Raw genomic sequence first — 24821 nt, forward strand, 5'->3', positions numbered from 1 at the left:
CTAAAGTGTGGAAGATCTCACTTAATTTATTGACGTTCCACTGAACGTGCTTCTGAACCATTGTAAAGTCAAAAATCATTAAGATAAATGAATCATCAGGAGTGAGGGACCATCTGTAACTACCACTTACTGAGTGCTTACTAATATCATTTGAGCTTTTAAATATCTGTGGGAACATTGTGCACTCAAGGGACTACTCCAAAGAAATTGAATTTTAATCAATTAAATATATTGAAAGTGTAAATTCAAAGGACTAGTGTTGCGTAAGCCTTTAAGTTCAACTTAAAAGTCATTATAAATCTAATATTTTATATGAAAATAAGAATTCAGGCCGGGCACGGTGGCTCATGCCTGTAATCCCAGCACTTTGAGAGGCTGAGGCAGGGGGATTACTTGGGTTCAGGAGTTGGAGACCAGCCTGGCCAACATAGTGAAACCTCATCTCTGCTAAAAATTCAAAAACTAGCCGGGTGTCGTAGTGGGCACCTGTAGTCCCAGCTACTGGAGGCTGAGGCAGGAGAATCGTTTGAACCCGGGAGGCAGTTGCAGTGACCCTAGATTGTCCCACTGTACTCCAGCCTGAGCAACAGGGTGAGACCCCATCTTAAAAAATAAATAAGAATTCATGGTGTCTTTTTCTTTGATTACCTCAGTTAACTAAGTATAAAAGATTAAATTTTAAATAATCCAATTTATAAATGTAGTTAAATTCCCTCAGGCATTTTAAGTTTTACACGTTTAACATACCCTGATTTTCTCAAGCACTCCAAAAGCCTGACAGAATCCTAGAAAACAAAATTTTCTATGCAATCAATTTCTAAGCAATTAATGTAATAAATGAAACAAAATATAGTAAACTGGGTTATAACAAACATTTCAATACCATTTACAAACCTAATAAAAGTCAATGACATCTTTAGAATTAGTATCATGAGTCTAATAAAAATTACACATTTCAAATTACAATCAGATTATCCAAGATGCTGGATTCCTTAACACCTTAAAATATACACAAAATATCCAAATGGTCATAAAACATATTCCTAAACCACACCAAAGTATTAATACTACAAATTTGATTTACCTCATTATCTCTATATTTCTATAACATTTTCCCAAGCTTTGAAAAGTCACCCAACTAACGGGCAGATTTACCATCTCAGGCAGGATACAATAACTGATGCTGAGTCACAATACCATTACTTATCATTTAGAGAATCAACCCCAGGACATGACACATGGGACCTTCATACTGAATTACCTCAGGACATGACATATGGGCCCTACATATGCTGTCTTAATCTCAGGGCCTTGATTTCCTCATCTATGAAATGAAAATAATAGTATCTACCTCAAATGTGGATGACATAATTAAATGAGATAATATAAGGTGCTTAGATAAAATCTGGCCCATAATAATTTTTAAAGTGTTTGCTATTTTAAGACTCTCACTACTAAAATCCAGACATAATTACCAAAGTATAATGTACTAGAAAAGAGTATGAGATAATTCTGGCCTGTGTTCTTGGAAAACCCAAAGCCTGCTGGGGTGATCAACACTTCTTGTTCTGATGATTAAGAGCCTGTTTTGGAAAAGGAACAGCCCCAGTCTGCAGCTCCCAGCACGACCAACACAGAAGGCGGGTGATTTCTGCATTTCCAACTGAGATGCCCAGTTCATCACACTGGGACTGGTTGGACAGTGGGTACAGCCCAAGGAGAGCTAGCTGTAGCAGGGTAGGGCATTGCCTCACCCGGGAAGCACAAGGGGTCAGTGAACTCCCTTCTCCTAGCCAAGGGAAGCCATTAGGGACTGTACTATGCACTCCGGCCCAGATACTGCGCTTTTCCCACAGTCTTTGCAACCCACAGACCAGGAGATTCCCACAAGCGCCTACACCACCAGGGCCCTGGGTTTCCAGCATAAAGCTGGGCAGCCATTTGAGCAGACACCAAGCTAACCACAGAAGTTTTTTATCATACCCCAGTGGCAAATGGCACCTGGAACACCAGCGAGACAGAATCATTCCCTCCACTGGAAAGGGGGCTGAAGCCAGGGAGTCAAGTGGTCTGGCTCAGCAGGTCCCACCCCCACAGAGCCCAGCAAGCTAAGATCCACTGGCCTGAAATTCTTACGGCCAACACAGCAGTCTGAACTCCACCTGGGACACTCGAGCTTGGTGTGGGGAGGGGCATCCACCATTGCTGAGGCTCAAGTAGGTGGTTTTATCCTCACAGTGTAAACAAAGCCACAGGGAACTTCAAACTGGGCAGAGCCCACCACATCTCAGCAAGGCTCCTGTGGCCAGACTGCCTCTCTAGATTCCCTCCTCCCTGGGCAGGACATCTCTGAAGAAAAGGCAGCAGCCCCAATCAGGGACTTACAGTCAAAACCCCCACCTCTCTGGGACAGAGCACCTGGGGAAAGGGGTGGTTGTAGGCACAGCTTCAGCAGACTTAAACATCCCTGCTTGGGAGCTCTGAAGAGAGCAGCAGACCTCCCAGCACAGCATTCAAGCTCTGATAAGGGATAGAATGCCTCTCAAGTGGGTCCCTGACCCCCATGTATCCTGATTGGGAGACACTTCCCAGTAGAGGCTGACAGACACCTCATACAGGAGAACTCTGGCTGGCATCTGGTGGGTGACCCTCTGGGACGAAAACTTCCAGAGGAAGCAACAGGCAGCAATCTTTGCTGTTCTGCAGCCTCCACTGGTGATACCCAGGCAAACAGGGTCTGGAGTGGACCTCCAGCAAACTCCAGCAGACCTGCAGCAGAGTGGCCTGACTGTTAGGAAGAAAACTAACCAACAGATGGAAATAGTATCAACATCAACAAAAAGGACGTCCACTCAGAACCCCATCTGAAGGTCACCAACAACAAAGACCAAAGGTAGATAAATCCACGAAGATGGGGAGAAACCAGTGCAAAAAGTTGAAAATTCCAAAAACCAGAATGCGTCTTCTCCTCCAAAGGATCACAACTCCTCACCAGCAAGGGAACAAAACTGGACAGAGAATTAGTTTGATGAACTGACAGAAGTAAGCTTCAGAAGGTGGGTAATAACAAACTCCTCCGAGCTAAAGAAGCATATTCTAACTCAACGCAAGGAAGCTAAGAACCTTAAAAAAAAGGCTAGACGAATTGCTAACTAGAATAACCAGTTTAGAGAAGAACATAAATGACCTGGAACTGAAAAACATAGCACAAGAACTTCATGAAGCATACAGTAGTAACAACAGCCGAATTGATCAAGTGGAAGAAAGGGTATCAGACATTGAAGATCAACTCAATGAAATAAAGTGAGAAGACAAGATTAGAGAAAAAAGAGGGAAAAGAAACAAAGCCTCCAAGAAATACGGGACTATGTGAAAAGACCAAATCTACCTCTGATTGGTATACCTGAAAGTGACAGAGAGAATGGAACCAAGTTGGAAAACACTCTTCAGGATATTATCCAAGAGAACTTCCCCAACCTAGCAAGACTGGCCAACATTCAAATTCAGGAAATAAGACACTCTGAGAAGAGCAACCCCAAGATACATAATCATCAGATTCACCAAGGTTGAAATGAAGGAAAAAAATGTTAAGGGCAGCCAGAGAGAAAGGTCGGGTTACCTACAAAGGGAGGCCAATCAGACTAACAGCGGGTCTCTCTGCAGAAACCCTACAAGGCAGAAGAGAGTGGCTAATATTTAACATTCTTAAAGAAAATTTTCAACCCAGATTTCATATCCAGGCAAACTAAGTTTCATAAGTGAAGGAGAAATAAAATCCTTTACAGACAAGCAAATGCTGAGAGATTTTGTTACCACCAGGCCTGCCTTACAAGAGCTCCTGAAGGAAGCACTAAACATGGAAAGGAATAACTGGAACCAGGCACTGCAAAAACATACCAAATTGTAAAGACCATCAACACTATAAAGAAACTGCATGAACTAACAGGCAAAATAACCAGCTAGCATCATAATAGCAGGATCAAATTCACACATAAAAATATTAACTTTAAATGTAAACCTGCTAAATGCCCCAGTTAAAAGAGACAGACTGGCAAGTGGATAAAGGGTCAAGACTCATTAGTGTGCTGCATTCAGGAGACCCATCTCCTGTGCAAAGACACACATAGGCTCAAAATAAAGGGATGGAGGAATACTTACCAAGCAAATGGAAAGCAAAAACAGAGCAGGGGTTACAATCCTAGTCTCTGATAAAACAGACTTTAAACCAACAAAGATCAAAAGAGTCAAAGAAGGGAATTACCTAATGGTAAAGGGATCAATGCAACAAGAAGAGCTAACTATCCTAAATATATATGCACCCAGTAAGGAGCACCCAGGTTCATAAAGCAAGTTCTTAGAGACCTACAAAGAGACTTAGACTCCCACACAATAATAGTGGGAGTCTATATTAGACAGATTAATGAGACAGAAAATTAACAAGGATATCTAGGACTTGAACTCAGCTCTGGACCAAGCAGACCTAATCAACATCTACAGAACTCTCCACCCCAAATCAACAGAATATACATTCTTCTCAGCACCTCACTGCACTTATTCTAAAATTGACCACATAATTAGAAGTAAAACACTCCTCAGCAAAAGCAAAAGAACAGAAATCATAACAAACAGTCTTCTCAGACCACAGTGCAATCAAATTAGAACTCAGGATTAAGAAACTCACTCAAAACTGCACAACTACCTGGAAACTGAACAACTTGCTCCTGAATGACTACTGGGTACATAACGAAATGAAGGCAGAAATAAAGATGTTCTTTGAAACCAATGAGAACAAAGACACAATGTACCAGAATATCTAGGACACATTTAAAGCAGTGTGTAGAGGGAAATTTATAGCACTAAATGCCCACAAGAGAAAGCAGGAAAGATCTAAAATCGACACCCTAACATCAAAATTAAAAGAACCAGAAAAGCAAGAGCAAACAAATTCAAAAGCTAGCAGAAGACAAGAAATAACTAAGATCAGAGAAGAACTAAAGGAGATAGAGACACGAAAAACACTTCAAAAAAAAAAAAAATCAATGAATCCAATCGCTGGCTTTTTGAAAAGATCAACAGACTAGATAGACACTAGCCAAAGAAAAGAGAGAAGAATCAAATAGATGCAATAAATAAAATGATAAAGGTGAGATCACCACTGATCCCACGGAAATACAAACTACCATCAGTGAATACTATAAACACCTCTATGCAAATAAACTAGAAAATCTAGAAGAAATTGATAAGTTCCTAGACACATACACCCTCCCAAGTCTAAATCAAAAAGAAGTTAAATCCATGAGTAAACCAATAACAGGCTCTGAAATTGAGGCAATAATAGCCTACCAACCAAAAAAATTCCAGGACCAGATGGATTCATAGCCAAATTCTACCAGAGGTACAAAGAGGAGCTGGTACCATTCCTTCTGAAACTATTTCAAACAATAGAAAAAGAGGGAATCCACCCTAACTCATTTTATGAGGCCAGCATCATCCCCATACCAAAACCTGGCAGAGACACAACAAAAAAAAGAAATTTTCAGGCCAATATCCCTGATGAACATTGACACAAAAACCCTCAAAAAAAAAAAAATACTGGCAAAATGAATCCAGCAGCACATCAAAAAGCTTACCCACCATGATCAAGTCAGCTTCATACCTGGGATACAAGGCTAGTTCAACATATACAAATCAATAAATATAATCCACCACATAAACGAACCAGTGACAAAAATGACATGATTATCTCAATAGACGCAGAAAAGGCCTTCGACAAAATTCAACACCCCTTCATGCTAAAAACTCTCAAACTAGGTATTGATGGAACATATCTTAAAAGGTATTTCTGACAAACCCACAGCCAATATCATACTGAATGGGCAAAAACTGGAAGCATTCCCTTTGAAAACTGGCACAAGACAAGGATGCCCTCTCTCACCACTTCTATTCACATAATATTGGAAGTTCTGGCCAGGGCAATCAGGCAAGAGAAAAAAATAAAGGGTATTCAACTAGGAAAAGAGGAAGTCAAATTGTCTCGTTTGCAGATGACCTTACTGTATGTTTAGAAAACCCCATCGGCTCAGCCCAAAATCTCCTTAGGCCGATAAGCAACTTCAGCAAAGTCTCAGGATACAAAATCAATGTACAAAAATCACAAGCATTCATATATACCAATAACAGACAAACAGCCAAATCATGAGTGAAATCCCATTCACAATTGCTACAAAGAGAATAAAATACCTCAGAATACAACTTACAAGGGATGTGAAGGACCTCTTCAAGGAGAACTATCAAAGAAATAAGAGAGGACACAAATAAATGGAAAAACATTCCATACTAATGGATAGGAAAAATCAATATCGTGAAAATGGCCATACTCTCCAAAGTAATTTACAGATTCAATGATATCCCCATCAAGCTACAACTGACTTTCTTCACAGAATTGGAAAAAGTACTTTAAACTTCGTATGCAACCAAAAAAGAGCCCTCATAGCTAAGACAATCCTAAGCAAAAAGAACAAAGCTGGAGGCATTATGCTACCTGACTTCAAACTATACTACAAGACTACAGTAACCAAAACAGCACGATACTGGTACCAAAATAGATATATAGACCAATGGAACAGAACAGAGGCCTCAGAAATAATACCACACATCTACAACCATCTGATCTTTGACAAACCTGACAAAAACAAGAAGTACGGAGAGAATTCCCTATTTAATAAATGGTGTTGGGAAAACTGGCTAGCCATAAGAAGCAGGAAACTGAAACTGGATCCCTTCCTTACACCTTATACAAAAATTAACTCAAGATGGATTAAAGACTTAAACATAAGACCTAAAACCATAAAAATCCTAGAAGAAAACCTAGGCAATACCATTCAGGACACAGGCATGGGCAAAAACTTCATGACTAAAACATCAAAGGCAATGACAACACAGGCCAAAATTGACAAATGAGATCTAATTAAACTCAAGAGCTTCTGCACAGCAAAAGAAACTACCATCAGAGTGAACAGGCAACCTACAGAATAAGAGAAAATTTTTGCAATCTATCCATCTAACAAAGGGCTAATATCCAGAATCTTCAAAGAACTTAAATTTACAAGAAAAACACAACCCCATCAAAAAGTGGGTGAAGGATATGAAAAAACACTTCTCAAAAGAAGACATTTATGCAGCCAACAAACATATGGAAAAAAAAAGCTCATCATCACTCATCATTACAGAAATGAGAAACCACAATGAGATATAATCTCACGCCAGTTAGAGTGGCAATCATTAAAAAGTCAGGAAACAACAGATGTTGGAGAGGATGTGGAGAAACAGGAACACTTTTACACTGTTGGTGAGAGTGTAATTAGTTCAACCATTGTGGAAAACAGTATGGCAATTCCTCAAGGATCTAGAACTAGAAATACCATTTGACCCAGCAATCCCATTACTGGATATCTACCCAAGGGATTATAAATCATTCTACTATAAAGACACACGCACAGGTATGTTTATTGTGGCACTGTTCACAATAGCAAAGACTTGGACCCAACCCAAATGTCCATCAACGATAGACTGGATTAAGAAAATGTGGTACATATATACCATGGAATACTATGCAGCCATAAAAAAGGATGAGTTCATGTCCTTTGCAGGGACATGGATGAAGCTGGAAACCATCATTCTCAGCAAACTGTCACAGGAACAGAAAACAAAGCACCACATGTTCTCATAAATGGGAGCTGAACAATGAGAACACATGGACACAGGGAGGGGACATCACACACTGGGGCCTGTCGGGAGGGTGGGAGCTAGGGGAGGGATAGTATTAGGACAGTGCCTAATGTAGATGTCAGGTTGATGGGTGCAGCAAACCACCATGGCACATATATACCTATGCAAAAAACCTTCACGTTCTGCACATGTACTCTAGAACTTAAAGTATAATAATTTTTTAAAAAGGAGCCTGTTTTAACAACATTCTCTAGATTTTGGCCTCAACCAACATCAAGCCAGCTGGTCTTCAGTATACACGTGAAATACTTTTCTCCATCTTGAAGACTGTGGTCGTTTTCCTCGTCTTTGTTTTCCCCTGTACACTGAGGATTAACACGCAGGTGTCTGGAGCTCTCACACACAAAGTTCTCGTCTCACTACCCTTCCAGGTCATTGCCCAAGGTCTTGAGACTTACGACCACTTAAGTTGGTTCCATAGAGTTTTATCATCTTATTTCCCAAATGGCTTTGTTCCCTGTTACTGATGTTGGTTTTATCTTCTTCAGGACACAAACCCTTCCCTGGACAGAGAGACAGACTTGAAATGCAAATTGAGCAGGTCTAATTGTTTTCTATCATCCTCAACTCACTTGGAAGCACCAAGTCCATTCTTCCTTATTTTTACTTTGTCTAGGTAGCCAAACTAACCTCTTGTATAGTCCTTAGCCTTTTAAAAGAAAGCATAACTCTTATTTATGGCTTTTAAATATTTCTTGAAGTTGGTGAGCAATAAATGACCTACGGAAGTACTTGGGAAACCTGATGTTAATAAAGAAGTTTTGATTAGCTTGTCAATTACTTGAATATAAAAAAATTCTTCTAAATGGCTTAAAAACCCTTTCCAATTTTAATATCTTCAAAATTCCCATAGCAATTATTTATACTGACAGTTGGCTTACAAACATCTTTATCATGAATGGGTCTTTTTTAATACCACTTCCTGGTTGTCAGAAATATCAAGTTACTGGGGTCCTCATGAATTGGGAAGTTAGGAAATAAAGAGAAGTCTTAACACAAAGTATACTGTGATCAGAATCCAGACTGTTGGGAAGACTGACTTTCTGTGTCTCTCCTTATGCAACAATGTGAAAGTTATTCCATGACTCTGAATCACCAGTTTCTTGCCTATGTAATACTATTACTATATTACTACCCCCACAGGGCTGTTGGAAAGATTGAGTTATAACTCCATAAAGTGCCTGGCTTATAACAAGCTCTTAAAATATGTTAGCTCCCTCCTCCCCACCTCATGTGACTTTGAACAGTTATATAACCTCTCTAAGATTCAGAAAACCTCTAACATGAGTTCTTTGTTGGGTTATCTGAATACTTTCTAAGCTTAAAGATTACACATACCCTAATTGTCTTAGTACTCTAATAATAACTACATCCATCAGAAAACCCATTGCTTCCTGGGATGCCACTGGTCTTGGTCCCCGCACCTACCCTAATCCAGCAATATACCAGGTGACGTGGGGATCTAATAGCCTGGCCTGGTTAATAAGCACATACCAAGAAGGACTTTATTTCAGTCTAAGTGGCAGGCTCATCCAGGACATTAAAAATTCTGAAGTGCACCAAAGATCCCGGAATTCCCACATCTTTTGGAGGCTTTGGTGATCTATACCTACAAAAAAACATACTGAAATACTGAACTACTGCCTGGTCAATTTTGCCTTTAGGGCCAACTAGAACATTAACCACATTCTGTATCTCTCTACAGGGACAGGCCTAAGATATTGCAAACCTGGAATTGACAAACACTTGGTAAATCTTGCCACTCATGATCCCTTACCCATGGGATCCCATCAGCAATGAAACACAGCACCATTTCCCACCATCCTTTCTCAGCAGAACATTCCAAGCAACTGCTACCAGACTGTCACATTGGCATGCAAAGGAAAACCTAACTGCCATGTTCTAGTCTCTCCTGTCAGTGAGGATCGTGAGGACTAAATAGGCCATTTTACTCTTCTGAGATCACACTATGAAGCAGGAGAACTGGATATTAGGGTCTATTTCTTTCATTTTGTGAATGGTCTTTGCTGCAATAGTCAAAATACACTGGAGGTGCTTTACATGTTAACAAGGGTGTTTTCACAGCGAGCCGTGATGCACACGGGCGTCAGGGTTGCGGATTTGCCACTCACAAGCCAGAGTATCTGAAGAACTGTGATAAAAAGCTTCTTGTTTAAAAGGCTTAGGTTAGGTCAGTAGTTGAGTTCTAGCCAGACCATGACTAACAGCAGGTTCTAAGTAGTGAGAACTATGAAAAAAGAAGAGAAAGGCTTTTGCTGCTGGGTTTAATAATGGAATTTCCAGTAAATAATAACAATCACCTCAAGGATCAAAAAACATTATGCCCACATTTGATCACAAAATGGTTGGAATTTATGCATCTATCTCTGTCTGCCGGCAGATGCTAATGACCCATGTCCTTGAAATGAATCAGGACAAGGAAAGTTGTAAACATTCTAACTTCCCTGTTTCTTCCCAGGAGCTCACTCAAATGTGTAATCAATCTCAGTATCAGTTCCACTAGACTTCATGGGGGAAGAAAAAGAGCACGTTTTTTGCGAGGAAAATAGTGCCATTCATTCTCATTGGTCTAATTCAGGGATGGTCTTCAAAAGAGCCTGAGAGATGGAGGGAAGACCGTTTGTGTGCGCACCATCCTCAAATTCCCTGTCCATCTCTGGGCTATTGCCTAGAATTTTGCCTTAGCACCTTATCTCTCCAGCTCAATGATTCTCAACCAACAGGCTGTACCTGAAGGGCACCTGGAACAACAGGAGGCTTTTTCACACTACTTGTGTGAAACCTGACCCCCACCACCTCCAGTTGCCCTCTCCAACCCCTCCAGTGTGTTCTCCCATGTGAGAGCCATAGACAGCCCTCCACTCAGGCAGTGGTCCATAACCAACAACAGTGTTGGATGGAAAAAAATATTAAGAATCCCACTTAGCCTAACACCCTGATCTCTCTGGAAATTGTAACTGGCACAAGGAGTTCATGTCGAGTTTCTCCAAGTGATCGTGCAGAATGCCGTGTTCATTCATGCATTCAACAACAGGGATTCAACACCTGTGATGTGCCAGATACAGGGCTTAGCACTGTGGCACCAGGGAACGTAAGTCTCAGTCCCTGTTCTCAACCATTTCACTGTCCACCGAGGAAGACAAATAGTGTTAGTTTGGTGCAAAAGTAATTGCTGTTTTTGCCATTGAAAGTAAGGGCAAGACCAGGCCAAGCACGGTGGCTCACACCTGTAATCGCAGCACTTTGGGAGGCTGAGGCAGGTGGATTACCTGAGGTCAGGAGTTCTAAGTGGTGGATTTTTAAAATGTGATGTTTGGGGGAACAACATTGAGCATAGGTGAAAAGGTAGGGCCTCCTGGGAAGTGGAGAGATGGCAGCACCAGACTGCAGAGGACCCGTTCTAATCCAGAGAGTAGCATGGACCCTATCCTGCCACCAAATGTCATTCACCAGCTTGTGGCATGGTCAGACTGGGGCTTAAGAGAGCCTTCTGCACATACTGAAAAGAAATGGCTTGGATTTGCTTCCAAGTAATCTAGGTGTATGGAAGAAACCAGGTGAGCTGTAAGTTAATTGTTGAGGCTGGATGATGGATACCCAGGAGTCGATTATACTATTCTGTTTCTACATGATTGACATTTTCTATTATAAACAATTATCTTAAAATGGTAGTCCAGAGAATGCTCTCAGGAACTGTCACTCTCAACTGTTATCAACCATTTGCGCCTCAGTGTGAAAGGAGGAAAGTTCTGATGGGAAAGACAGACTTAGGGGATGCCTGGGGTGAGAAACCAGAGAAGTAGAACCGAGGAGGGAAAAGGCAGTCAACAGAGAGGCACCGGCATTCCAACACCAGTCAGTCTCCCTCCCTCCTGCCCGCTGCCACAGCGCCCCCACCAGTTGCTCTCCCGCCTGGACACTTGTGGCTGACACAGGCTGCATGATACATGCTGCATGTAGGGTAAACACACCTGATAGCATTAACATAAGCAGACCCTGAGAATGACCCTGTATGGCAGACACATCTGAATGTGTGTTTCAAGCTAAGGAATCCGGCATGGCCAACCTGGAGATTCACACCTTATCAATGATGAACATCCGAGCCCCCGGTCCATTCCATGGAACACGGGCCATACAAGGGATTGAGGCCCTGAGTTTTGGGCTAAACAAAGGTTTAAGGGGAGGGTGTTAGGTGAAAATGCTAAATTTAAACTGCACACTGTTTGCAAGCAGTTACGGTTTTCCTGCCCAGCCTGCTGCCACTGGACTGTTTGTAAGATGGATATCTTGTCCAGCCCACCACCACTGGACTCTCTCCCCTGTATGTGAGCCCCTAATAAAACCCCACATTGGCCGGGCATGGTGGCTCATGCCTGTAATCTCAGTACTTTGAGATGCCAAGGCAGGAGGATCACCTGAGGTCAGGAGTTCAAGACCAGCCTGGCCAACATGGTGAAACCCCGTCTCTACTAAAAATACAAAAATTAGCTAGGTGTGGTGGCATGTGCCTGTAATCCAAGCTACTTGGGAGACTGAGGCAGAAGAATTGCTTGAACCCAGGAGGCAGAGATTGCAGTGAGCCAAGACCACACCACTGCACTCCAGCCTGGGTGACAGAGAAAGACTCTGTCTCCAAAAAGAAATCACCATGTCTCCTTTGCTGGCTCTGGGTCTCTTCTTCAGCCTCCTGAACCTAGTGCCTTCCCTATTGAGGTTAATAGGGGTTTGGCACAACACAAGGCCAGGCCACTTCTGCCCTGACCCCCTGGATTTGATCTAGTTTTTTTTTCCTGGGGCCACTGCTGACTTCTTCCCCACAAAGGATGCCCAGGTGGCTGCAGGACTTCCTGAGCCCACTTTAGCATCCTGATGACTTGAGTCTTTTCTGAACTGAGCCATTTTGTCTGGGGTCTTGGATCTAAGATGTGTCTAAGATCTTGTGCCATCTCCTTAAGGAGAAAGGGTTCACTCCGGCACAAGAGTAGGGTTACACTAGGGGAGTTCCAAACCAAATGAACTCCTGGGACCACTGCAGGGTGGCTCCTCAACCAGGAGGTTCAGAGAACTTCCTTCCCTGTGAGCTTCAGGAGAAGAAATTGTCAGCAGTTATCACTCACTGGTGACAGAACAAGTGCTAACAGAAAGAAGGTAAATTGAAACCCGTGTGTGCAGGTGAGAGAGTATGAGTGAGTTCCTGCAGGAAAGACAGCACTAGACCAGTAAAAATCCTCCTGAGAAAATCCATTACACCCACAACCATGTGGGCCAAGTCAAGGGGTGTCTATTGAAAGAAAGGCAACTGTTCTTGTTTTAAGGCAACATTAAATCCAAAGATCCTGGGCCATTCAGACCGGGAGTTAAGTGGGACTCCTTCCTGCATCTCCATGTTGAATGGGACAGAGGGAATGGGAATATGGTTACTGAGCTGCCAGAATAGAATCATCTTCCCTCCTCATCGGAACTTTGCCTGACAACCTTCTCCCCTCTGGTTCTTTACTCCACTTTGTCTGTTGGGGTTGGGAAAGGGAGAATCATAATCTTCCTATCAGCTGCTTTGACATCTGCCGTAGTTTGGCAGGAACTAATCTAATGACAAGAGACTGACTCAGATTCTTTCTGGGAAGAGGCATTTTGGGGACAAGAAAGCAAAAGAGGATATGTGCGAGCAAAGCCCCAGAAGTCGGCAGCGAGAACAGGCTTCCCAGACAGCCACCTCCCACAGTCACTGGGCATTGCCAGGTGGCCAGGCTGTGGGGTGGGGGCAGTCCCCTCTCAGCCACGCTGAAAGCAGGTGGGCGTCCAGCCAACACCGCTGCTACACCCCAGGCCGCCTTCCTGAGCACCAGTTGCCGAGACAACGGGGGTACTTTGAAAATATCTTTTTTAGATGTGACTTCCAGAAAGAAGGGCAAGGTGAGAAGAGTGACGGAAAGAACAGAGAGATACCAGGCTGACACCTGACACTGAAAATGCAGCCAGAAGCTCTTGGTGCTGCTGCCCTCTACAGGCAAAATCGTAGATTACGACGCTAACCCACCAAAAACGCCCTGAAAATGAGATGTGTCACTTTCCCACCAAGTAGCCTGGGAGTAACAAAACAGGAGCAGGGATAGGGAAGGCCCAGGGGTCCAGCTACAGCCATGGTAACACCAGAAAGGGAAGAGACAATTTGAGAAACACTAGGTCAAAAGTTAAATGTTGCCAGTTCTGGAAATTGCTTGGTAATAATGTGATTGTACATACAAATACAAAAGCAGGCACTGAAATCTACATGCTGCAGTTGGCTTGGAGACCATCATCTATGCCATTCATGCACTGCCAGTTTTGTGGGGAACCTGGTGGTAAACCACTGGTAGACCACCTGCTTCTGGCTGGGAATTTTGTATGTAGCAGAGTAGCTCCCTCGCAGTCCTCTATTGTAAGTCAGCCCTTCTTGACACAAGGGTTTGTAAAAAGAAAAAAAAAAAAATGAAGGAAAAAAATATCATCTATAATCCACAATCGGGGTGAATCTTTTCTATTTTGACAATGAAATCACAATTATAACAATGTTATAAAGAATTCTCATGCCCTCAAGAACGTGCTGGGTATCCTCTGTGTAAAGCAAGGATACAATTTAATCTTTGCTTATAAAAATGCTCCAGCTTCCACAACTCAGGTGCACTGCAGACCACCACCAGAAGCAGCAGCACCTGGGAATGCATACGCAAATTGCCAGGCCCCACATCAGACCTGCCGACCCTGAAACTCTGTGGGTGGAGCCCAGAAATCCATGCTTTGACAAGCCCTCCAGGTGATTCTGATGTCCACTAAAATTTGAGAACTAATGATTTGTGTAACAATTATTCATTTGAAACTCCAAATATTACTCATTTCAACACACTCATTCATTTCAGGCAATGACTGAGAGAAGAAATGAGTTGAAATAAAAGCAAGGTGTGCAGAAGAAGCAAAGCCTATCTCCTCCTCCCTGGGCAGGTATCACAATCTTAGAATCTCAGGATATCACGAATTCCCCTTTCTACCATTGAGAGAAAGGTGATTCCCTCTGCTCCTGGCCAGACCTTGAAGCTCAAAATGAGCTCCTAGTAATACAGGTGATCTAGGGATTAAGAGAAATAGGTTGTTTGGCAGGAGGTGCAGGACAAAGGAGGTTATTGCCAATTGAGCACTGATGCCAGAGCTCTCAGAAGGACCCTGTTATGCAAGTAGAATTACCCCATTAACAGATGCAGGAACTGAGCCCTTACGGAAGTCAAATGACTTGCCCAAGTCATCTGTTAGCACTGTCTAGAAGAACTGTGATAGAAATGTCCTTCATCTGTAGCCACTAGCCACTTGTGACTATTGAACACTTGAAATGTTGCAGGTGACCAGGTGCTGTGGCTCACACCTGTAATTCCAACAGTTTGGGAGACTGAGGTGAGAGAATTGCTTAAGGCCAGGGATTTGAGAGCAGCTGGGCAACACGGTGGAAACTTGAAAAAAAAAAAAAAAATTGGCCAGGTGTGGTGTCTCATGCTTATAATCCCAGCACTTTGGGAGGACAAGATGGGCGGCTCTCTTGAGCTCAGTTGTTCAAGACCAGCCTGGGCAACATGGTGAAAACCTATCACTACAAAATACCAAAAAAATAAAAAAATACATTAGCTGGGCATGGTGGTGCATGCCCATAGTCCCAACTACTGGAGAGGCTGAGGTGGGAGGATCGCTTGAGCCTGGGAGACGGAGGTTATAGTGAGCCCAAATCACAACACTGCACTCTGTCAACCATGACAAAGTGAGACCCTGTCTAAAAAAAAAAAAAAAGAAAGAAAAGTTTAAATTCACCAGGTATGGTGGTGCACACCTGTAGTCCCAATTACTCAGGAGGCTGAGGCAGGAGGATCACCTGAGCCCAGGAGTTTGAAGCTGCAGTGAGCTGTGATACCACTCCAGCCTGAGTGACAGAGCAAGAGCCTGTCTCAAAAAAAAAAAAAAAGAGAAGAAAGGAATAAAGGAAGGTTGCAGATGTGGTGTAACTGAGAAACTAAATCTTTCATTTATTTTAAATTAATTTAAAGTAGTCACATGGGGTTAGTGACTATTCTGTTGCAGAGTGGAGGATCATATAGTTTTGTGCAACAATGCCACAAGAGTGGAAATCTTCACCCAAGATAATCCTCAGGGGGAAAAGAAACACACAAGAGCATTGGTATAACTAGCAATTTGTCATCTTATTAATCTTTTCTTAATGGAAATGCTGACAGATTCTTAACAGTGTCTGAGTTAAGAAAATGCAATTAATCCACAGACTCGGATTTAAAGAAGCCTGCCTTCCTGAATGTTGGCAGTTGGCAAAAGCCAGGGATGGCAGTGTGAGGTGCCCCATACCACCAGCTAATGGCCTGAAAGAGGACAGAGAAGGCAAATGGAACCCACTTCAGCAGCCCATCTTTTACCCACTTGACAGACTTTAGAGACACCCTGTCTTGCTTCTCCTAATCACTGTTCTATATGTTAAGAGGACTTACCAGACAGTTACACCATTGAAACTGACCCATAGCAATGAACTTAGTAGAGATAACTGATCTTGCATTGCTTGGTGCTGGGCAGTGCAGTGCAGTCTCCCAAGATGGTAGTCCAGAGTGGCAAACCTGCTGAAGATGGAGAAGACAGATAATAGTGTATGTCATCTAGTGAATATAGTTGGCATCTGTCCCTTGGCCATTCAGCACCCTCATAGAAGGGAAACTCAGCCCAAGGGGCTGTTTAATAGATCCCAGAACAGGTGAAGGACCCCTCCCCCTCCGCCAATTAAGGATCTATTGAATAGGACTGTCTCTTATCAGTAAGCAGGTTCCACTCTGCAATTCCACTCTAAGCCTTATGAATTGCCTAAGATTCTGAGCCCTTTTCAATAGAATAAGCAAATCAGCAATAGCTGAGGTAGAAAAATGCCCTATCACTGTACTCTGCAAAAGCAAGGCCTTGGTCCAAACCTTGGGCCAGAAGAAAGGTGGTGGACAAACAGATGGTGAGGATGAGGAGTGGAAGGACTGAGACAAGCCCCCAAAGCCACCAAGAGAATTGGGAGAAATTCTGAAAGTTGAGTATTAGGGCCTATGCAATGCAGGGCAACATAAGAATTAAAGGAATTTTTTTGTCATCACTATAAGGATAAAATAATTAAAACAGCAGAGGAAAATGGAAAATAAAAAGCAGCACAAAACAAAAACAAGGTTCTCTTTCCAGTCTGTGCTCTGCATGGTGCCTTTACACTCACCGAGCTACTTTCAGAGACAGAGCCTGTCACATATTTCATTGGTATCTACCAAAGTCCAGCACATTTCTGGGCACATAGTAGACCCTTAAAATACTAATCAGTTTGAAGTTACTGTGCTACATGGTGACTTTTCTAAGCCAGTGCTTCTCAAACTTTCTTGTGCATATTAATCACCCGGAAGGTTTGTTAAAATGATTTAAATTTTGAATCTCTTTTTTAAGAGACAGGGTCTCGCTCCGTCACCCAGGTTGGAGTACAGCAGTGCAATCAGAGCTCACTGCAGCCTCAATCTCTTAGGCTCAAGCGATCCTCCCACCTCAGCTTCCCCAGTAGCTAAGACTACAGGCATGCACTGCTGTATTAGTCCGTTTTCATACTGCTATGAAGAACTGCCCAAGGCTGGGTAATTTATAAAAGAAAGGTTTAATTGACTCACAGTTCAGCGTGGCTGAGAAGGCCTCAGGAAACTTACAATCATGGCAGAAGGCAAAGAGGAAAGCAAGGCACCCACTTTCACAAGGTGGCAGGAAGGAGAAACGCCAAGCAAAGGGGGAAGAGCCCCTTATAAAACCATCAGATCTTGTGAGCACTCACTCACTAGCACGAGAACAGCATGGGGGAAACTGCCTCCATGATTCAATTACCTCCACCTGCTCTCTCCCTTCACATGTGGGGATTATGGGGATTATAATTCAAGATGAGATTTAGGTGGGGACCTAAAGCGTAGCCATATCAACCTCCATGCCTGGCTATTTTTTTAAGAGATGGGATCTTGAAATGTTGCCCAGGCGGGTCTCATATTCCCGCCCTCAAGCAATCCTCCTACCTCAGCCTCCCAAAGTGCTGGAATTACAGGTGTGAGCCACCGCACCTGGCCTCTGAATCACTGTTTCAGTAGCTCTGGAATGAGGCTTGAGATTCTGCATTTCTAACACATTCCCAAGGGAGGCCAACAAGCTGGCCACGGACCACACTTTGAACAATGAGCCCTTATTTTTCTCTGCTGGTCACAAGCTAGCTTAGCTGGTTGAAAACCACACTAGGGCAATCAAGGACATCAGTTTGATCTCCATCAGGGGGATCCCTCTTGCTCCACGGTTGCAAACTGAACCCACAGCTCCAGCCAGTTATCTTGGGTCTTGGATACACAGTCACACACACACACACACACACACACACACACACACACACACACAGTGGGGAAATACAATGGGAAGAGATCACCATGACTCTCTGAAGGCTGGCATATTATACCTGGGCTGCCATGGGGCAGCCCCACCTAAGTAATAGCTATGTTCTCCAGTATCCCTGACTCTGCCCTTCCCCTCCCCAATGTCCTCTTAACCCTATTCTCTGGACATTGATTTTAGAATTGCTTTTAGACAAATTCACTCAGAAGCAGGACTGCAAACAAGTCTCCTCTCTCATGCTGACTGGATGATCCAAAGTGGCTGCCTACAGATCTATCTTGAAAAAGATTCTGAAACCGGATTCTGGCTCTGCTGGAGTAGCTATCATCATGGATTAATGTTGTCTAGTGTGGGGGGGAAAGATGGGGAAAGTGGCAGCGTAGCCAGCCTGGGGCAGACTCTCAGCAGGTGTGAGGATTTTACAGGGAGGCTTATCTTGCCTCCTCTCAGATCCCAGAACAGGGAGAAGCTGGTGGGCAATCACAGGATAATTCCTCCAGCACTCCTCGGAGCTCATTCAGCATGAAACTCTTCTGATGAGGGCACAAGTGCTTCACTGTGTCCTGCTCACTGGCTAGGGCTGAAGAAAGAGGACGCAGGTCTCTTAACTTTCATCCAAGGCAGTTCTGTCTGAAAGGAGCACTAAGAAGAAATGAACACCTTAATGTGACTAGTCAATGATTAGCCTTTGAGTTCATCCTTCTTCAGTGTACCATAGGATAATACATTCTTCCTTGAGCTATAACAGTGGGAATATTCCAGAACTCTGCCTGTTTCACAACAGCAGTATCTGCATTATTAAGAAACAGATGGGAGACTGGGTACCTCCTGCTTTGAAGTCTGAGGCACATGCCTATACTTCTCTAAAGAACTCAAACCATTAAGTAATTACTTTTATGAAACTGCATTATCTGGAACTCTACCCTTGTAAACTATCCACTGAACAGCCCTAAGTGCAGGCTCCTCATATCACAGAAATGGGCCTCCTGCTGTTTGTTCACTTCTGCAGAATTATTGGCTTCATCTACTCAGGGACATAAGTGAGGGCTGTGAGAAGCAGAGTGAGGTATCTGGGTGTTCTTGCATGCCACCTCCAGATTCTGATGTCACCAACCTGCTGTTCATAATAGAGCTAAGTCCATACATAACCTGGTAAAAATTCAGAGCTCCAATGGCACCCAGGCAGGTAGCATGTAGGCATCAGATCCATGAAGAACTGCAAAAATAATACTAAAGATTTAAAAATATGTTTTTGTTGTTGTTTCTGAGACAGGGTCTCATTCTGTCACCTAGGCTGGAGTGCAGTGGCATGATCATGGCTCATCGCAGCTGACCTCTCGGACTCAACCAATTCTCCCACCTCAGCCCACCAAGTAGCTGGAACCACAGGCATGCACGACCAAGCCTGGCTAATTCTTTTTTTATAGAGATGGGGTCTCCCTATGTTGCCCAGGCTGGTCTGAAACTCCTGGGCTCAAGCAATCCTTCCACCTAGGCCTCCCAAAATGCTGGGATTACAGGCATGAGCTACCATGCCCGGACAAAAAAAAAAAAAAAAAATACAGTTTTAAGAAATTTCTTCACTGCATATTTGCTACTGTACTTAATGTTCATGAATTGTTAAAGTTGCTGTGTACAAAGACGGAATTCATGTAATAGAACTCCTCAATGTGACAATAGGCCTATACTATTATTTGCTGTGTGATGATTCATTTAATTCTCCTATGCTTATCTCTATTTGCACAGCTTATGAAATCTTTGCTCATTTATACATTAGGGCTTCACTTGGATGCAACCCATCATCTATATGTTAATATTCGTTACTAGGATTCTTTTCTCATTGGCCTGTAGTAAAGTAGTACGTATCTCAAAAAAAATCCATAAAGCAAGAAGTAGAAAAGACAACTAATCTGGATCTTCTTGGAAGGGTTTAATAATACTGGCTCTAGACTCCCAAACCTGCCCAAGAAGGAAGAGGTCTGGAGAGATCATATGCATGTGTCACATGTGTGCATATATGCACAGTGGTCTATGGCTACGTTGAATTTTCTAACGTAGCTTCCAGGCGCCAGGCACAGTGGCTTTCATCTGTAATATCAGCTACTGGGGAGGCTGAGGCAGGAGGATCGCTTGAGCTTGGGAGTTCAAGACTAGCCTGGGAAACATAGCCAAATACCATCTCAAAAAAAAAATTTTTTTTGGCCGGGCACGGTGGCTCACACCTATAATCCCAGCACTTTGGGAGGCCGAGGCGGGTGGATCACCTGAGGTCAGGAGTTTGAGATCAGCCTGGCCAACATGGAAAAACCCTGTCTCTACTAAAAATAAAAAAATTAGCCAGGCTTGGTGGCAGACACCTCTAATCCCAGCTACTTGGGGTGCTGAGGCAGTAGAATCACTTGAACCCAGGAGGCGGAGGTTGCAGTGAGCTGAAATTGTGCCACTGCACTCCAGCCTGGGTGACAAGAGCAAGACTTTGTCTGAAAAAAAAAATGAGAAGAAAAAGCTGGACAAACACTTGTTAACCAGAGACCCCTCTTGGAAAGAGCATATGCTCTGAGAACGGATCAGATCAAGGATTGGATATGATGTTGGATCTAGAAATTCCACTTCTAGCAATCTAATCTACAAGTATACAGAGAACATTAGAGGTTGTTCACTCTAGCATTGTTTGTCACCAAAAAAAAAACTGGAAACAACCTATGTGTCCACCAGTAGGAAAAGTAGTTGCATAAAACATGGTACCTTTATTCAGTCGACTGCTATATAGATATTTAAAGGAATGGAGTAATTCTGTTTGTGCTGCTATGGAAAGAGCTCTTAGCTATATTGTTAAGTGAAAATAGTGAGCTATAGCATCGTGGATATATTGGACCCCCATTTATGTATATGTACAAAATAATTGTATCAAAATATACACAAAACTCTTAATGGTGTTTACATGTGGAGAGTAGGACTTAGAATGTGTTTTCCTATCCCAAGAGTAAAAATGAGACTTTCTCATCCTCATTTTCCCTTTTGTATACCATTTGAATTTTTCTCATGTGCATATGCTATTTTCATAATTGAAAAATAAAATCCTACTTCTGCCACTTAACAACTGTGGTTGATTGCAAAAGTAGACCCAATTCTCACCCCTATCTGTCTGTGCTCCCCTTTGCAATATGACTTTGCAGTTCTTTCCATCTAGTGGTGGAGTCTATTTCACCTTCCCTTGCATCTGGGCAGGCCTCATGACTTGCTTTGGCCAACAGATTATGGTAGACGTGGTGCAGTGCCAGTTCCAAGCCTAGGCATCAGGAGGCCTTGCACCTGTCCACTCTTCCTATTGGAATCCTACCAATCTGCCATGTGAACAAGCCCAGGCTAGCCTGTAGGAGCATGAGAGCAATCATGTGGCCAGTTGTGCCCTACTCCTAACAATCCAGCTGACAGCCAGACAATCTCCAAAACTGTGAGCTAAATAACTGGTTGTTGTTTTAAGCCACTAATTTGGGGATTGTTTGTAACACAGCAAGATCTAACTGGTCTTCCAACCATGTCATCTTGGGAAGAATCTCCTTTTTTGAAAGACGGGGCTAATTATCCACTACATTTTTTTTCAAAAGTTTAAGGGAGATAACATGTAACAATTCAAATAGTAGCTCCTTTCCCCTTCCCCAATGCCAATGATAGAATATGAATCTTGAAGGATGGATGCCCTCACCAAGCCAGAAGGAAGGCATCACCCTGTGCCTGCCTGAAAAGTTGATGACTTCACCCAGTGGCACAGGCCTGGGGTTGGAAATGCCAGAATTATGGGTGGGTGGAATTGTGGGTGTGTGCTGGGAACATTGAGTAAGATCTTCCTAGCCAGCCCCTACAGAAAGAGCTCTGAAGGTTCAGTAAGAGGACATGCAAATCTATACACTAGGGGCACCTCCTGACAGAGCTGGAGATGGAGAGAAAGGACTAGAACCTTCTCAGCAGGGCCCCTCTGGAGGTCAGCTCAAAGCCAGGAAGGGGTGAGAAGATTCCTAATGGAAGTCTTTACTTCAGCAGAATTTGCCACAGCTGTGGCAGCCATCACAGCCCCTCACCCATTAGGTGGCTGCAATGCAGAGCTGTTGGAGGTCTTTCTCCTCTGGAGATAGCAGAACAGTCTTCAGGGATTATCCATGGTCATAAAGTCATGTTATTCCCCCAAGGCTGCCAACCTCATGGGATTTCATGTAGTGGCCATAGGAGATCCAGCCTCCAGCTTCTCCGGCTGTTCCAAGTAATGGCTCTGAGCTGCCCTGCTGCTGTGAATGGTTCAAGAGGAAGGGGAATAGCTCCACAGGATCCTGGAACACTAGAGCCTGGTAAGCAAGATAAACGAAAGGAAGCCTGCCTGAACATGAGCAGTCTTCCACCAGAGTGAGGCCTGATGGAAAACAGAAAGAGAGAGTTGCCCAGCCCTTCTACAGAAAGAAGACCCTGAGAACTAATCATGCATCCACCGCAGGATGCTCAAAGAATCTTGAGACTCATAGAACAGTGGCCAGCTCATTCATCTGAGAGGATGGGTGGAGACTGCCAGGCAGTGCTGGGCATCTGTCTTAGTTTTCTGTTGCTAGAACAAAATACCACAGACTGGGTAATTTATAAAGGAAAGAAATGTATTTCTTACAGTTCTGGAGGCTGGGAAGTCCAAGGTCAAGGAGCTGCATCTGATGAAGGCCTTCTTACTGCATCATAATGTGGCAGAGGCCATCACATGGTGAGAGGGCAAGAGCGTGCCAGCTCAGGTCTCTCTTCATCTTCTTATAAAGCCAACAGTCCCAACATGGGAGTCCCACCCTGATGACCTTCTCTAACCCTAATTACCCCCCAAATGCCCCATCTCCAAATGCCATTGACATATGACTTTGGAAATTAAGTTTCCAACACATGAAACTTGGGAGATACATTCAAACCATAGTGGCACCCATCTTTTCTTCAGGTTCCATATCAGGAATTCCATCCTATGAGAGAGGCCACGTGGAAAAGCCGGGGAGATGTGTTGGGAGGGCATCTTACACACAGGGAAGAGCGTGAGGACAGGCACAGGGACAGGAGGGCCTGGAATGACCCTGTAGTTTAGAGCGGCTGGAACTTACCAGCATGTGGGCCATGGCACTGACAGCCAATAGGGTGTGAAGGGATGGGGAGGACAGGTCATCCTAAAGAACTTGAATTTCGTCTTGAAGGCAATATGATATTTTTACTATCAACTGGAGAGGGGGAATCTGGCACAGATCCTAGCACATAGTAAATGCTCAGTCATTGTTGGATAGAGGAATTTAAGAAGAAATGAATCTGGGTCCCTGTAAGCCCTCAATTTCAGCAGTCTATTAAATTTGGGAGACTCTCAATTTTTAATTATATTAATAAAAGCTGCAATTACTCATTGAGCGCTTATTATTAGTATCATCTCACTCTCTCTCATATATAGCTGAACATTGGAACTATCTACAGAGGTTTTAAAAATATTAATGGCTGGCTCCCACACCCAGAAATTTTGCTTAAACTGGTCTGGGTGCTCCCTGGCTGTTGGACTTTTGAGACTCCTATGGTGATTCTAATGTACAGCCAAGTTTGAGACCCATTGTCCTATCTCATTTAATCTTCACAACATTCCCATGAGATAGACATTATCTTTATCCCAGTTTGCAAGTGAAGAAAGGGAATCTTAAAAAACATTAAATAACTTGCCCAAGAACACATACTTCAGGCTGGGTGTGGTGGTTCATGCCTATAATCCCAGCACTTTGGGAGGCTGAGGCAGGAGGATCACTTGAGCTTGAGAGGTTGAGGCTGCCGTGAGCCACGATCGTACCATTGCACTCCAGCCTGGGTGACAAAGAAAGACCCTGTCTCAAAAAAAAAAAAAAAATCACACAATTTAGTAACTAGCAAATTCAGCATACAAAGCTGCCATGGATTTTCCCAGAGATACAGGAAAATAACTAGAAACTTTCATACTCACCTTTCTTCTTTTCTCCGGAAGTTCTCAGTGATTAGAACAAAAGACTTCTTTTTACAAGAATCTTGGAACATTGAGTGATCTGTGTGTTTGTGAAAGACAGAGATTGAGAGGATGATTATGAGTCAAGGTGAAGTTTATCAACTGTCAGATTTGCTTAAAGTATTAGAGTTGAGACTTATGCAGGTTTAACCAGAGAAAGAGGGATTAGACTGTTCTGTTTTCCCAGAGTTGGAGGCAAAAAGGTAGGGTGATGGCCTCTGTGTTCCTGGACCAGGCAAAGAGAGAGCAAAATGAGGTAAAGAGGAAGATGGTGGTGATTCAGCTGAGGAAGGGTGGAAGGGTGAGTGCTGACAATCTCTTCTCATTCTCCTGCCAGTACAAGCAGCTGTCTGCTCTTTTAATAATTCTTTGTCTTCTCCAAAAGGGCAAAACACATTCTACATAAAGACGCTTCTGTTAGCAGCTGTGGTGGCGATTTCAAAGGCGGGGGGTCGGGGGAGTGGAAAAGACAAAATTTTCATGATTCTTTTTCCTCAAATGTGTTGGGCTACTGTGGTAAGGAAAGGAA

General features: G+C 43.3%; 1 protein-coding gene across 4 annotated transcripts in view; it reads right to left on the minus strand.

Annotated features, from left to right (window-relative positions):
* Positions 1 to 19456: 19456 nt before the first annotated feature.
* The window catches only part of ACER2 (alkaline ceramidase 2), a 125443-nt gene continuing 120078 nt past the window's right edge, over positions 19457 to 24821 (minus strand). For 2 of the 4 annotated variants that reach the window (XR_009210970.1, XR_009210971.1), the window contains 3 exons: positions 24254 to 24332; positions 23994 to 24137; positions 19457 to 19480 (listed from right to left, as the gene is read on the minus strand). The gene's annotated coding sequence lies outside the window, so the exon portion shown is untranslated. Of the gene's footprint in view, positions 19481 to 23993; positions 24138 to 24253; positions 24333 to 24821 lie in introns of those variants that run through there. The other 2 variants (XR_009210969.1, XM_058431046.1) reach the window with 1 other exon arrangement.

The sequence above is a fragment of the Hylobates moloch genome, unplaced genomic scaffold, assembly GCF_009828535.3.
Source record: "Hylobates moloch isolate HMO894 unplaced genomic scaffold, HMol_V3 SCAFFOLD_19, whole genome shotgun sequence".
Classification (NCBI taxonomy): Eukaryota; Metazoa; Chordata; class Mammalia; order Primates; family Hylobatidae; genus Hylobates; species Hylobates moloch.